General features: G+C 39.0%; 1 protein-coding gene and 1 pseudogene across 2 annotated transcripts in view; one reads left to right on the top strand and one right to left on the bottom strand.

Moving 5' to 3' along the window:
* Positions 1 to 15,719, top strand: part of CADM2 (cell adhesion molecule 2) — a 1,236,504-nt gene that overhangs the window by 824,096 nt on the left and 396,689 nt on the right. The window lies entirely within an intron of this gene.
* Positions 4,298 to 4,707, bottom strand: LOC132229320 (eukaryotic translation initiation factor 4E-binding protein 2-like; annotated as a pseudogene).

Raw genomic sequence — 15,719 nt, 5'->3', positions numbered from 1 at the left:
TTTTTACTGATGCATAGTATTCCATGGTATAAATGTACCATAGCTTTTTTTTTTTAATCAACTCATATACTAATGGGCACTTAGGCTGTTTTCAGATCTTAGCTATTGTAGATTGTGCTGCTATGAACATAGACGTGCATACATTCTTTCCGATTAGTGTTTTAAGTTTCTTAGGAAATATTACTGGAAGTCAGATCCTGGGTCAAATGGTAGGTCCATATGTAATTTTTTGAGGAAACTCCATACTATTTTCTATAATGGCTGTATCAGTCTGCATTCCCATCAGCAGTGTACTATGATTCCCTTTTCTCTACATCCTCACCAGCACTTGTCATTTGTTGATTTGTTGGCGGTAGCCATATCACAGGTATGAGGCAATATCTCATTGTTATTTTAATTTGCATACCAGTGATGATCAGTGACTTTGAGCATTTTTTCATATGTTTCTTGGCCATCTGTATGTTCACTTTGGAGAAGTGTCTATTTAGGTCCTTTGCCCATTTTTTAAATTAAAGTACTTGTCTTCCTTCTGTTAAGTTGTTAAGTTCCTTATATATTTTGTATATTAACTCTTCATCAGATGTATCATTGCCAAATATGTTCTCGCATACAGTGGGCTCCCTTTTCATTTTGATGGTTTCTTTAGCTGTACAGAAAGTTTTTATTTTGATGTAGTCCCATTTGTTTATTTTATTGTTATTTTCCTTTGCTCTAGGAGATATATCTGTATATGTATTGCTACAAGAGATATCTGGAATTTTGCTGCCTATGGGTTTTTCTAGGATTTTTTTGGTTTCACAACTTACATTTAAGTATTTTATCCATTTTGACTTTATTTTTGTGTATGGTATAAGTTGGTGGTCTAGTTTCATTTTTTTTATCTATCTGTCCAATTTTCCCAACACCATTTTTTGAAGAGACTCTCTTGACTCCATTGTAAGTAAGCTCTTGCTTCCTTTGTCAATTATTATTTGAGCATAATGGCATGGGTTGATTTCTGGGGTCTCTGTTCTGTTCCATTGATCTATATGCCTATTCTTTTGCCAGTTCCAGGCTGATTTGATCACAGTGCCTTTGTAGTATAACTTCATATCTGGTATCGTGATCCCTCCAACTTTGTTCTTTTCAAGATTGCTTTGGCTATTCAGGGTCTTATTTGGTTCCATATAAAATTTTGAAATATCTAGTCTACATCTGTGAAATATTCCATTGGTGTTTTAATAGGGATTGCCTTGAATCTGTGGATTCCTTTAAGTATTATGGAAATTTAATGATGTTAATTCTACCAATCCATGAACATGATATTTTCTTCCACTTGTTTATATCTTCATCTATATCTTTTACTTTTCACAGTACAAGTCCTTTACCTCCTTGATTAAATTTATTTCTAAGTACCTTAATTTTTTTGTTGTTGTAATGGTAAATGGGATTGCTTTTTAGTTTCTCTTTCTGAGAATTCATTAATGGTGTATAAAAATGCGATTGATTTCTGGGTATTAATTTTGTGTCCTACTACACTAACAAATTCATTTATTAAGTCTAGTAGTTTTTTGGTGGTATATTTAGGGTTTTCTATGCACAATATCATGTAATTTTGGAATAATAAGAGTTTTACTTCCTCCTTTCTAATTTGGATGCCTTTTATTTCTTCTTTTCTGATCACTGTGACTATGATTTCCAGTACTATGTTGAATAAGAGTGGTGAAAGCGTTCATCCCTGATTTGTTCCCGTTCTTAGGGGAAATGGTTTTAGTTTTTGCCCATTGAGTATGATGTTGGCTGCAGGTTTGTCATATAAGGCTTTTATTATGTTGAGGTATGATCCCTCTATTTTAACTTTGGTAAGAGTTTTTAGCAAAAATGGGTGCTGGATTTTGTTGATACTTTTTTCTGTATCTATTGATATGACCATTTATTTTTATTTAGGTTCCACATATAAGTGAAATTATATGGCATCTGTATTCCTCTATGTGATTTATTTCATTCATCACAATATCCTCCATGTCCATCCATGTTGTTTCAGATGACAAGATTATATCTTTTTTATGACTGAGTCATATTTCATTGTATATATGCACCACTTCTTCTTTATCAATTCATCTATTTATGAACAATGAGGTTGCTTCCATATCATAGCTATTGTAAATAATCATGCAATTAGTATACATATTTAATTTATTGTTTGGTATTTTTTTGAATAAACACCCAGAGATGGAATTGCTGGGTCATTCTTTGTCTCCTATATAGCCTTTGTATATTTTTTATTGTTGTTGCTTTTAAGTGAAATTTGAAGTTTAATTAAAATCAGTATATAGTAAACAAACAAACATAGCATACTTTTCTGATCATCAATTTTTGAGACTGAAGGCATCTCTAAACTTTTGGAGGTCCAGCTTATTTCTGAGAGATAGCACCCATCACAAAAGGTTTCACTCTTTGAACTATTCACATTTTATAGCAGAAAACAGAACAAAGTTCCTCAGACATTTTCCCTTTCATATCTAAAATGTGTTTGCAAGCAGAGTCTTTTCATATTTCAAAAGAAAAACAAGCAGCTTTCTTTCTTAACCAGTTGGCCTGTTACTCTCACCTTGGATGTGATCGTGCAATATGAGGTTCAGGGCACCAGATCCAACCCCAGACCAGGACACCAGTGGCTACTTGTCTTTCTATGAGGAGCCAGAGGTATTAGTCTTTCCACAAAGGGAAGGGTATTCCAGTCAACTGTCAGGAGATTAGCTGGGGAGGATGTGTAATGACAGAGCAAAGAGTAACAGAAAGAAGAAGGCTTTCACAAGTCAGAATAGTCCGGCTTTACAAACCACGCACTAAAAATGCCAAATAGCACACCCAAAACTAGAGGGAGGAGGAAAGAGCTCATAAAAACTGCAGGAGACAAAGGATGGTGACATAGAACACCAGATTTACTTACAGATATTTATCACCTTCCTAACCCTGGAAGATGTGATTAAAAAGTTGTAGTTCAAAATTGTACTAAAAACATTTCTAAAAATAGTCCTGTGGTCATCTTAAAAAATAAAAGGTCACTCCTCATGTAATAGAAGTGACAGATACTATCAGATACCAAAATTTGAGGTATCTTTGAAAATGGCCTGGCAGAGAAAAAGGAAGGAGAGAAAGTGAGGAAGGGAGAGAGGGAGGAGGAGAAAGGAAGGTAAATTCAGAGTACAATGGGAAAGGCAAAAAAAAATGGGGAGGAGCACATTTTTAAGCCCAAGCTTACCTTTCTCAGCAGCCAAATAATAAAACAGGTGCACAAAGGAAAAAAATAGTTTTTTTCTAAGAAACTTCTGGAAGTCAATGTTAAACTAAAATATACATTTAAAAATCTGAGATTGCGCATATTACAATGCTCATTGGATTGAAAAACAATGACCACTGAGACTAGGCACTCAAATGGCTCAATGCTCTTCCAAGGTTAATTTTAAGTATCAAATGCAGAATACTGTGATCATGCCTTACCTAAAGTGCCTCTATCACTTGGTATGGACATGCTCTGAGAGCAGTGAAATGACCTGGATGCTCAGAGTACAACAGAACTTCAAGCAAAATGATGCAAGCAGGGGGAAATGGAAGAAGAGGAGGAAAGAACAGCTGGTTGCTGATGACTCCCTTTTCATGTAGAGAGTTTACCATTATTTGCCCAAATGTGCTAAGTAAAGATATGGGAAAATGAACTATAACACCAAAGACAAAAGACATTCATTATAGAAAATAGAGGGGAAGTAGAGCTCAAAACTGTGCTATAGGGCATTCCTATTAGAGTTTTACAACCTCCACTGTCCCCAAAGACAAAAGGAAAAGGAAAAGCAGTTCTCTTCTTATTTATTTTCCTCTGGTTTTGAAGACCCCACACCCAGGCTCTTGTGGCACTGGTCTGTGGGCAGAAGCTATGAAAGAGAGACCCAATGTAAGAACATGAACAATGCAGAACCCACTCTGTGACACTGCCCCAGACTTCACAGATTGCATTTGTTGGTAGGTTGATATTTGATTTGGGATTAAAAAAAATGGTGTGGGAGGTGTTTCTCAATATGAAAATGACTAGGGAAGCCCAAGGAATTCCATTGTTTTTCTTTGTGGGCTGCTTAGGTCTACAGAAATATCCCATAGATCTTCAATCTAATCTGCCTAACTAGGAGAGGAAAGGGTCAGATGAAGCTCATCTTTGCATCATTTGGCACCCAGAGGAAGAGGAGGAGAGGGAGACTGTAGTGGGGACTGCTGGTAGTGCCTTTTCATTGTTGATCCCATTGGTCACATCAGGTATACACAGGTATCAGTTTTGCTGCTATTCTTCTGATCCTTGCAGGACAGTTAGATGCCCATTTCAAACTGATCATCATCCCCAGACACATGCTTTCTCTCATGATTGCCCAAGATATTCAAATTATTCACTTCTACTATGGAATCTTTGATTAAGATTCCGGGGCTGATGAATCCTGTGGTATTGGGCAGATCGCAGGGTTGCATCTGAGGCAAGAGAGAATTGCAACTATCCAACAGAAACTTTCAGTCATAAATTATTTGGGTTCCTCTTGATGTGGTGGAGAAGAGCCTTACCCTTACCCTGGGCATGGAGCTATAGTCATGGGGCAGCTGCATGGCATTGCTGTTGGGCACCATGCAAGTGGGTATGACATGGCTCTGGCTATGCTGGTGGTTGTTACTGGCAGATGAGAACATGGCCCTGTGCGTGGACTCTTGAACTTTGTACTGTGGGCAGGCAGTATATAGCCTTTGCTTTAAACTTTATTTTGTCTTGTATAAATATTGCTACCCCAGTTTTTTTTTGTTACTTTGTTCCCATTTTCATGAAATATATTTCCTATACCTTTACATTCAATCTCTGTGATTTTTATCTAAACTGAATCTCTTGCAAACAGCACATATGAGGGCCTTGTTTTGCTATCCATTTAGCCTCCATTTGTCGTTTGATTGGAACATTTAACCATTTGCATTTAAAGTAATTGTTGATAGATATGTATTTATTGTAACTTTATTATTAATAGTTTTAATATTTTTTTTCTTCTTAAACAAAACCCTTTAACATTTTTTTTGTAAAACTGGCTTGATGGTGTTGAATTCCTTTAGCTTTTTCTTGTCTGGGAAGCTCTTTATCTGTCCCTCAACTCTAAATGATAGCTTAGCTGTGTAAAGTAGTCTTGGTTCTAAGTCCTTGGTTTTCATCACTTTAAATATATTTTCTTAATTCAAGTTCTTTATTATTTAAAGTATTACATAAGTCTCCTTTCCCCCCATTGACCTCTCCCTGACTGCCCTCACCCCCTAACATGTGCTCTCACCCCCCCACCCTATCTGTGTCCATTGGTTTTGCTCATATGCATGCATACAAGTCCTTTGATTGATCTCTTACTCCCTCACCCCTTGCCTTCCCTCGTTGGTTGGACAGTCTGTTCGATTCTTCTATGACTCTGGTTCTATTTTGGTCCCTCAGTTTATGTTGTTCATTATATACCACAAATGAGTGAGATCATGTGCTATTCGTCTTTCTCTGACTGGCTTATTTCACTTAGCATAATGCTCTGACACTGAATATTTTGTGCCAATCTCTTCTGACCTGAAAAGTTTTTGTTGAAAAATCGGCTGACAGTCTTATGGGGCTCCCTAGTAAGATAACTGATTTTGCTTTTCTCTTGCTGCTTTTAACCTTTTACATTTTAATTATGATGTGTCTTGGTGTGGGCCTCTTTGGGTTCACCTTGTGTGAGACTCTCTGCACTTCCTGGACTTATATGTCTTTTTCTTCACCAGGTCAGGGAAGTTTCCCCATCATTACTTTTTCACATAGGTTTTCACTTCCTTGCTCTCTCTCTTCTCCTTCTGGCACCCCCATGATGTGAATGTGTGCTTGATGTTGTCCAATAGCTCCTTATAGTATCCTCTTTTTTTTTTTTTTAATTATTTTTCCCTTTTGCTGTTCTGATTGGTTGTTTTTTGCTTCCTTATTTTCCAAATATGACCTGATATAGTAGATGTCCTGTAGGGCTCACTGGCACAACCTCCACAATAACCTGACCTGGGCACTCCAGGTGCATTCCCCCAACCTGTGTAGGCAGTATACACCTTCTGTTGTAGTTGAGTTTTGATTATTGTTGGCACCTCAATGGGAGGGATTTCCCAGGATGATTGGCTGCAGGGACTGGCTGAGACCAGCATGAAGGGTCTACAGCGCAGGACTGACCCCCCACAAAGCAGGATTTACTTCGGCAGGGCTCTGCTACTTGCTAAGTCTGTCCTTTGAGTTTGTCACATGTGGAGGTGGTTGGGTGGTGCTCTGTCATGGCCTGTAACTATCCACCAGGTACGCTGGCTCTGAGGACTACTAGAAGGTTCAGGCCAAGGTGAGCTGCCATCTGTGCCCACTTTGGGACACTCAGCATGAGCCACAAAGCAATTGGCATATGACTGTTACTTGTGCCAGTGTTGGAGGTGCCCAGGAGAAGCCAACCTGCAAACCAACACCTACTGCCACTAGTGTCTGGCCTGGGAACACTTAGCAAGGGGTGTGGAGTATTATCAGGTCAGATGCTGATTAAGAGATTTAAGGTAAGTCCAAAGCATAAGCCAAGATAGCCATTTGTACGGAGAAAACAATGGAAATGGCTTGGGAAAGCCCACAATTTGGATGGGGCTGGGTCTCAGGGATTCACCTCCGGGAGAGGAGGGGCAAAAAGTAGCTAGCCAGGTTACCTTGCTAGACACTCAGAAATGGTGCCTACCTGCCAGATTTTAGTAGGGAGGGCCCAGAAAATAAGCAATAGCCTCTGCCAGTGCTTCTGTGTGGGAGAAAACTTCCCCTCCTGCTCTTGGCCTGATTTCAGACAATTCAATTATTCCCTATATGTCCCTGGTGCCTTTTGAGCTACTGTACCAGTGCTGGAGCTCAGAGCAAGTGAGCCTGAGTATGTCCATATATGGGCCTTTAAGAGGACAGCTTAGGATTCCAGGAGCCTTTGTCTCATGAAGCTACAATCTCTGCTAGTTTTATACCAGCAGTTATAGGGTCTTCTCTTCCTGGCACTGGAACCTGGGCTAGCAGCCTGGTGTGGGACTGAAACCCCTTGCTCCTCAGCAGGGAACTCCACAGGTGAAATATCTCTCCCAATTTTTATCCACCACATGTGGGTGTGGGAGCAGCCGTTCTATGTCTCGGCTCCTCCTACCAGTCTTGATGCGGCTTCTTCTTTATATCCTTAGTTATAAGAATTCTGGTCAGCTAGATTTCAGGCAGTTTTGAGTGATGGTTGTTCTTTAGCTTTGTTATAATTTTGATGTGGTTGTTGGAGGATTCAAGCACCACGTTTACCTATGCTGCCATCTTTACCAGAACCTCAACATCTAGAGAAGCTAACTGTGATATTCTAATTCTACATTATCTCTTAATTTTATCAATGATTTGTCTCCCTGAGGTATTAGTCATATAGGAAAAGTAAAATAAATGTTTATTGCTTTTTTATGTTTGCTTTTGACAATTTAAAAATAACTAGTTGAGCTCCTGGTATCTTCTAAATCGGTTTGTTTGTTTATGAATTTTCATCTTTGTTTTGGGGATCAGTATGTGTTCATAAACTTAAGCGTATTTGATGTGTTTAAATCTATTAGAGTAATTACTCAGGTAGTCCCATATTTGACTAGTGATTGACTCTTCAATTCTTTTGGCATAAAATCAGTAGACTTTTATTGCTTTTTAGCTTTCTGGATGGTACACTTCTCGTCCCCCTAAAAATTGTTTCCTTGAGAAGTCCTATTTAATTTTAATGGAAATGTATTTATAGACCTCAATTATGATACAAGAGTTGCTCATTGATACTAGATTTGTCATTGATTCTAGGCCTTCCTGTAACAGGAAGATATATATATCTTTAAATTGATATATATCTTAAATTGATACTTTCAACTGAAATTTTGGACTATAAAATTTTACTTAATGGTACTCATCTTACCTCTCTCTGTTGCTAGAAATGTGATCAGCTTTCATTCCAGTCAATGAAAAGAGAGGAGGGAGAAGAAAAAATACTTTTTTCATGGAGCTTTTCTTCAATTCCAAAAGAGTTAAATGACATTTGGGTGATTTACAGTATTAGCATTAAGAAAAGTGAAAATTCAGGACCCCTCCACTAATCTTACACTTTTCTTCACTTGGCTTCTGGATGACTAATACTATTTTAATGATGTCAGATTTCCATGGCATAGAGATTAAAGACTTATATGTACACATTTAGTATGTAAAATGAAATGTAAAAAAACCCTTTCACACTAAGAGAATAAGCAGTTTATCAGCATAAGGGCAAATGGTTTATCAGAAACGTTCTTTTTTCAAATGGGATAAAGGACTATAACCTGAGGATTCTGAACACATTGTAACTCCTGATCTTCAGTTTCAGCAATGTTTTACTGACCAATTACACATACAACCTAGACACAGGGGCCTAGACAATACAGAAAATGAGCTGACTGAAATAAGAGGTAAGGCTCTATATGGCTTAAAAGAAACATCGAATAAGAAGTCATAAACATTGTAAAATTCAAAGTTTTTTTTAAGTTTGTTCCTATTCACATGCAACAAAACCTGCCTGACCCAGAATCAATATCTCTCATTCTGATACAGTCTTATACTATGCAGTGTAAAAAGGACATTTCCCTTAAAATTCAATAAAGTGTTTCCTGAACACCTTCTGTATATACTTTGTAGGAATTGTTCTACTGGCCTATACTGCCCTAAATAATTTATGCAGAATTCTAATTTTTTTGTAATGAGTCAACTTGGTTTTAATAAAGCTTAAGCCCCAGAAGAGTCACTCATCAAAGGTGTTCTCTAGGTGAGTCAATACTACACTGCATAGACTTCATGTTTTCTTCTTCAGTGTTTTAAATGTGTATTATGGTACATATTATTTTTAGCCCTGGGTCTTTCTATTTAAACACATGTTGTTGTTTTTTAATGTTTTCAGGAGCCTTTTGTTTTCAATAAATGAATACACATTCATATTGCTCCCCATAAATAGGATTAACTAAATGGAAATCCAAGGAATCTAGGGAGTAATATAAGTATTTTCCTGAAAGGAGATGCTTCCAAGAAATCTATCATCTATATTTTCCTTTTCCTAGCCCACTTTCCATTTTCTGTCTAGTTTGACTTCAGCTATGTACCATGTAAAATCTTTCCGTTTCAGTTCTCACTGATCACCTTATATAAATCATCTAAACATACATTTTTTTTTAATTAAATCTTTATTGTTCAGATTATTACATTTGTTCCTCTTTTTTCCCCCCCATAACTCCCCTCCTCCCAGTTCCCGCCCCACCCTCCGCCCTCACTCCCCACCCACTGTCCTCATCCTAGGTGCATGATTTTTGTCCAGTCTCTTCCCACATCTCCCACACCCCTTTCCCCCCCAAGAATAGTCAGTCCATTCCCTTTCTATGTCCCTGATTCTATTATGATCACCAGATTATTTATTCACTTGATTCTTAGATTCACTTGTTGATAGATGCATATTTGTTGTTCATAATTTGTATCTTTACCTTTTTCTTCCTCTTCCTCTTCTTAAAGGATACCTTTCAGCATTTCATATAATCCTGGTTTGGTGGTGATGAACTCCTTTAGCTTTTCCTTATCTGTGAAGCTCTTTATCTGACCTTCAATTCTGAATGATAGCTTTGCTGGATAAAGTAATCGTGGTTGTAGGTTCTTGCTATTCATCACTTTGAATATTTCTTGCCATTCCCTTCTGGCCTGCAAAGTTTCTGTTGAGAAATCAGCTGACAGTCGTATGGGTATTCCCTTGTAGGTAACTGAGTTTCTTTCTCTTGCTATTTTTAAGATTCTCTCTTTATCTTTTGCTCTTGGCATTTTAATTATGATGTGTCTTGGTGTGGTCCTCTTTGGATTCCTTTTGTTTGGGGTTCTCCGTGCTTCTTGGACCTGTAAGTCCATTTCTTTCACCAGGTGGGGGAAGTTTTCTGTCATTATTTCTTCAAATAGGTTTTCAATATCTTGCTCTCTCTCATCTTCTGGCACCCCTATAATTCTGATGTTGGTACGCTTGAAGCTGTCCCAGAGGCTCCTTACACTATCCTCGCATTTTTGGATTCTTTTTTCATTTTGCTTTTCCTTTTCCGGTTGGATGTTTTTTGCTTCCTCGCATTTCAAATCATTGACTTGATTCTTGCGCTCCTCTGGTCTGCTATCGGGAGTCTGTATAATATTCGTTATTTCAGTCCGTGTGTGCTTAATTTCTAGTTGGTTCCCCAATATAAGATCGAGGGTCTTATTAGTTTTCGTGTAGATCTCATTAAGTTTATCGGCAGCTTCTAAACAGTTCTTGAGAGACCTTAAAAGTGTGGTTCTGAACTCTATTTCTTCCATTGACAATTTTGTCCTGTTTCTTTGTCTCTGCATTTTGTTATGCTTCCTTGGTGCACCCCCTAGTGGTCTTTGTTCGCAGTCTTATAGATAAATCTTGATTGTTGTAGCTAATTCCAGGGAGGGTTTGACCTCCAGGCCAAGTGGCTATGAGAATCAGCTGTGTCAGCAGTGAGAGAACTTCTGTCCTCTAGGGAGGTGCTAATCTAGCCTTTGCCTGAGGCTATCCGGCAAATGCCTCTGTGCAGGGCGTGGGCATGGCGGGTCGCACAGGATCAACAGGGTGGGCCGGAGAGAGCAGTTATGGCGGCTCTCAGTCCTGTCCCCAGGGGCTCTGCCTCTCTGAGTCCCAGCACCCGCTGCAAAGCTCGGAGAGAAAGCTGCACTCGCTCTGACCGAAGCCAGACAGTCCCACTTCTCCCGTTTGAGTCTGGGTCCCTAAAGACTCGCCCGGATCTAGAGCTCAGAGTCTGCGACTCCCTCCCGATTGAAAACGCCAACCGCGCCCTCCGCCGCCAGCCCGCTCCTCGCACTCCGCACCTCAGAATTTGACTTCAGCACTGCGCCTCCTCTGAGTGTCCGTATGCGTTTCTCTTTCCTCCTAGTTGTAGGACTTCCACTCAGCCAGCGTTCCTGTGGTTCTGGGTGATGTCCGTTCCGTGTTTTAGTTTCACTTTTGAAGTAGTTGTTCAAAGCAGCAAACTCCGGCGTTAACCTATTAAACATACATTTCTGATAGAAATTGGCTGATCCTTTTCAAAGCAGGGTACTAATGCTATATATCAATAATGTAGAGGAGAAAATGATTGATTGGACAATTAGATTTGCAATAACAAATGCCAATAGGGAAACTCAGCAGGCATTTTCTTGAAGGAGGGTATTTTACCCTTTTCTCCAGGTGAGAGTTAGGGTTGGGGTGGTAAGTCAAGCAGCTCTAAATATGTCTAATACAAGATCAATTTATATGGCAATTATGAGATATATTTGCACGTCTTTTTCCTTTTCTTCTTTAACGTGATGCTAAAGGTTACCTCAATGGTTTCTTACCTATTTTATACTTGGTGATTTTTTTTTCCAAACAAAATAACTCAATATTAGATTAATTGAAAAGGTACCTTAAGTGTTTTATATCCTTTGTTAGGACACTTGGCATTCTATTTTTTTAAATGTACTCAAAGCCAATACAAAGGACAAGAGCATTCAAAATAACATCAATGCTTAGTGGAAAATTGTCAAACATCTTATTATTTTCATCCTTTGTTTCTTCAGACTAATGTACTTGGCACAAAGTATGTTTTTTTATCTTTACTTCTTGTTCAAAAACTGTCCTGAGTGCCTATATACACTGAGGTCTGTATGAGGAAATGGGTCCCTACTAGTGAGCAGAGAAAACCAAGCCCCCAGTAAAGGGAGAGCAAGGAAACAGATATTTTCTATGTGAGGCCATAAATGGTGCAATAAAAACAGTCTCAGTGCACTTAGCATGTGCCAGAGTGTGTTCTGAGTGCTTTCTATCTTATTGAATAATTATATTCTTATTATAATTCTATGTGTCAGGTACTGTTATTATTGTCCCATTTTAGGGATGAAGAATTTGTGGCACAGAGGGATGGCATATCTTGCTCATTTATGTCAGTAAGTGATGAGGGCTGGTTTCAAGACCTGGAGTTCAAAGCTTCTAGTGAGTAGATGTGTTGCGTGAACATTACAAGAGACACTGTGCAGGCAAATTTAATTAAAAAATCAATAATCTGGCAGAAAACTTATTTCTTCACTTTCATTTTTTTCCACGATGACTTTTTAATTTGTCTGTGTGTACAAGGAGTCAGCTGCCAATTGTAAACCCTTTGGGGACTTCACAGTACTTTCCCTTGAGCTCCACATGCTGAGATATTTACGTAGAGCTTGTTCCACAGAACCTCCTGCCATTTGTGAGCCGGGCTCATTACAAATCTGCTAACAGGCTGAGAAACCTGGTATCTGACCTCCAAACCTTACATTCAAAGGCCTAAGAAAAAAGAAGCTAATTGGAGTCTAATTTAACTCTGAAAAATTTATTCTAGAGTAACTTGTGGCTTTCCCCCATCACATTTCATCTTTATTTATAGTGAATCCCTTTTTAGTCCTATAATTTGCTCATTGTGTCATAACACTGAGGAAGTGTCCCTGAAATATGTATATTAACTTTCATATGATCTCAATTTTTCTCTTAAAAAAATGTTGCTTAAAACTATATTCACGCAAATAAGTTACTTATATAGATTGTCATTTTATTTTCCTTAGAAAATCTAATAATATGATTAGAGCAGCTCAGATAATCTTCCATCTCAAGGTTTTATTCATTTCTGATTCATTTTGTCTATTATTAAACCCAGCTGTTGATGTTTTTGAACAAACTGATTTCTGAATTAACTCTACATTGTGTTCTATAATAACCCCACTTCAGTATTACCATGGGTTGCTCCCAATTTACTTTAGATAATTAAAGCTTCTCTTTATTTCTATCCAAGTTGCCTGTTTTATTTCCCAGAACACAAGGATGTGATTCCATTCATGTTGCTCTAGGGTCTAAAGTTGATAATCATTTTTCTACATCTGCCCTCATCAGTGTCTGCTTGCAATATACATTGCTATATCCCAATCTCTTGGCTTCCTCTCATTGGCACTCACATTCCCACTGATATATTCTGTTTTTCTGCCACAAGCCATTCCTTGTTGCTTTCTGTAAAGTCAGTACCTTTGTATCAGAATTGTCCTAATTTCCTTAGCATATTAGATATTTTTTCCTATGTTGCCTTGTTTAAGATGATTGTTTACATACAAATGCATCTACTTTAGAATTGATGACATTTATTACTGAAATATGAAAAATGTATACATTTTTCAATATCGGAATGAGCAATTCACAAGTCGGTATTGGGAGAGAAGAAAATCTAGGTCATCAGAAAAATCCTTGCTTATTTCTCTTTCATTTTTATGATGAAAACTTGAAACCTATTAAAATGTATATTTTATTTGTTAGATCAGAACAATGAAAACGTGGTTTAAGTAATTTTTATATCTAATGTATTCCAGTAGATAATCACTTATAGAATGACAAAGCTATAATTATGTATGTACATATTTGAATAAACAGTTATAGAAGTATCGGTATATTTTATATTCTATGTATTTTAGAGGTTTGTTTTATATACTTTATATTAGTATTGAATTACTTTAAGATTGTTTTACTAAATGTCTACTGCCAAAGTGACAAAATAATAAAATGTTCAAAGAATATATGGAATTGCTAGTTCTCTGCATTATGATTTACAATTTATATATCTGAAGAAGTTTTTTAGATTTTATGCATTCCCGTCTATAGAGTACCAATATTTTCTTGGTTCACCAAAATGAAAATGTCCTAGGGAGACTATGTCATTATATGGTTTCATTGTAAAACTAGAGACCTGGTGCACAAAATTCATGCACTCGGGGGTGCGGGAGGTCTTTCAGCCTGGCCTACACCCTCTGGCAGTCTGGGAGCCCTCAGGGGATGTCTAACTGATGGCTTAGGCTCACTCCCAGCTGGCTGAGCAGCACCCTCCCTGTGGGAGTGCACTGACCACCAGGGGGCAGCTCCTGCACTGAGCATCTGCCCCCTGGTGGTCATTGCACATTGACCAGTTGTTCCTCCATTCGGTTGATTTGCATATTAGCCTTTTATTATATAGTATAGACATTGAAAAATATGGTTGATATAGCTAGGAAATTTCCACTATCCTTATTATGTGTTTAGATAAAAACCACTGTCTTTATTATATGCTTATATATCTTCCTTACTTAGTTGCATTTCCTTTACCTGAAGAATAACATCTATACTGAAAATTTTGCATACCCAAAAAGCAAAAGGTGCATTTTTAGATTGTGCAGATGTATTAAATATTATATAGTTGTATAAAAATATTTCAATGTTATATCATATAGGCACCCAAACCCCTATAACTTTCTATAATTTTTAGCAAAACTAATTAATAATAATACAACCTCCCCTAGTTTAACATTTCAAAACAAGTTATAGGTATTATTTACCTTAAGAAAATAAGATGTTCTTTGTGCATATTTTAATATTTCCAACTCAAGGATGCACTTGAATAAGAGTTAAAATATTAGTAATCCAGATTTTTGTCTTACTTGCCAATACTCCACACCCATATGACATCCTATCTAATAAAATAGAAACATGGTAATTAGCATACGGCCGCTACCGTTCCCATTGGCTAATCAGCGAAATATGCAAATTAACTGCCAGCCAAGATGGCGGCCGGCAGCCAGGCAGCTTGAAACTAACATGAGGCTTGCTTGCTTCAGTGACGGAGGACTCCAACATTCCCCGCCTGCCTTGCCGGCCTCTGAGCCTGCAGTTTGAAACATTGTAACAAATATAGAAGCTAAACAAAACCCCAGAAACCTGCTTTCTGCGAGTCGGGATCTCAGAGCTGGAGTTATACATTGTTTCGATTACAGAACCCAAACAAACCAGATACTTGCTTTTAGCAGCAGAGGCCTCAGAGCTGGAGCCAGAGCTAAAGCTGGCTCAGAATAAAAAAAAGAAAAAAAAGAAAAAAAGGAGCAGTTGGGAGCTTCAATCACCCACCAGCCTGAAAACAGCCCTCAGCCTCTCACCCAGACTGGCCAGGCACCCCAGTGGGGACCCCCACCCTAAAGGGTGTGTGACCAGCTGCAAACAGCCATCATCCCCTCATCCAGGTTGGCCAGGCACCCCAGTGGGGACCCCCACCCTGAAGGATGTGTGACCAGCTGCAAACAGCCATCATCCCCTCACCCAGGCTGGCCAGGCACCCCAGTGGGGACCCCCACCCTGTTCCAGGACACCCTTCAGGGCAAACCAGCCAGCACCCACCCATGCACCAGGCTGGTTTCTATATAGTAAAAGGGTACTATGCCTCCCAGCACCGGGATCAGCGGAGCCGCGAGACCTCCCGGCACCGGGATCAGCGTGACAGGGGGCAGCGCCCAAAGCCCCTGATCTCCCTGCGGCTCTGTGTGTGACAGGGGGCGTGGCCACAACCTCCCTATCCACCCTGCTCTGTTCGTGACAGGGGAAGGAGCCCCAACATCCTGATCAGCTCTGCTCTGTGCCTGATACAGGGGAGCTCCCCAACCCCCTGATCGCCCTGAGGCTCTGAGTGTGACAGGGTGTGGCGCCCCAACCCCCTGATTGGCCCTGCTCTGTGTGTGACAGGGTGCGGCGCCCCAACCCCTCTCCCCCACCATGGGCCCTGCTCTGTGAGTGCCAGGTTAGTGC

Source organism: Myotis daubentonii, chromosome 3 (genome assembly GCF_963259705.1).
Source record: "Myotis daubentonii chromosome 3, mMyoDau2.1, whole genome shotgun sequence".
NCBI classification, from domain to species: domain Eukaryota; kingdom Metazoa; phylum Chordata; class Mammalia; order Chiroptera; family Vespertilionidae; genus Myotis; species Myotis daubentonii.
Note: the sequence above shows the minus strand (reverse complement) of the source record. Positions and strands in the feature narration are given on the sequence as shown.